This window comes from Octodon degus, unplaced genomic scaffold, assembly GCF_000260255.1.
Source record: "Octodon degus isolate 3935 unplaced genomic scaffold, OctDeg1.0 scaffold00057, whole genome shotgun sequence".
Classification (NCBI taxonomy): domain Eukaryota; kingdom Metazoa; phylum Chordata; class Mammalia; order Rodentia; family Octodontidae; genus Octodon; species Octodon degus.
Genome location: NW_004524633.1, coordinates 3,951,839 through 3,952,928, shown reverse-complemented (window position 1 = coordinate 3,952,928; position 1,090 = coordinate 3,951,839).

Below are 1,090 nucleotides of genomic sequence, written 5' to 3'. Positions count from 1 at the left end.
CTTGGTCAGCACCTGTTCAGTGAAGCTGCTTTTCTGTTGATGTCCATATCAGTCTTTCTTGTTGCTTTAAGTGTCACAGTAAGATGTTGGGGTATGTTGATCTGTGTGGAGCACCTCCAGGGGATACTGCTTTCATTGATCTCCTGTGCTGCCATGGAAGGGTTTTCTCCAGGCACTGTGAAGGAGGCCAGCTACTGCCTCAAGATGTGTCCTGTTGGGGTCCCGTGGGGAGAGCCTGGGGTTCAGTGGAGAGACTTGGGTCAGGCCCGCACTGGTTTTGCACCTTTGTAGCATTTCTTTCACTTTGCTGTACGTATGCGCCCCACATGTTTACTCTTGTATCTGGTGCTGTGCCTTCCGGTTGTGACGGATGTATGCAAATGACCGTTTGAGAGCTTGCTTTCAACTGTTTTTGTGAATGGACACATTTTTAGACAACTCTGACTCAAACAGGCCCTAAACTGTGTTCATCTTTTCCCTTAAAACCTTGAACACTTGAGCTCTTGAGCTCTTCACCTTTGTTGGACATTTTTGCTGGATCCTGTGACTTATTTGGATTCAACCTAATGGGCTGTCATCAGGTTTTGACCTTGTCACTCCTAATCACCTTTTCAATCCCAGACTGTGTATGCTTCCTTTCAAGGTATTCACAGTCAGACAGTTCAAGACCTGCCTTGACGTGGTTAAGAACCAGAACATAGTGGACGGTGAAATCCTGGGAAGTCTCATGGGAAAGAACTAACTGCACACAAGCAGCTGCTTTCCAAATTCCTGGGTCGCGCAGCTGCCTTCCCCAGCCGAGGCAGCCCCTGTCTCAGTCCTTCTCCTGGCCTTTCTGGAGCATTCATCTCTTCCTGCACTGCTGCACAAGCCTTTGGAGTCTGGGTTTCATCAGACCTTCGGCAGCCAGTTGAAGCTGTCTTCTCTTAGAATGCTTTTTAATTTTTTTTTTTTTTTACAAGCTATGGCAGGTTTTATTCATGAAAAATTCTGCTTGGTTTATTTTTCACCAGTCTGTTCTGGCATGCTTCTAATGATATCAGAATCACCTGGATCAATGATTGCCAGTGTGCATACTCTGTAGTATTTT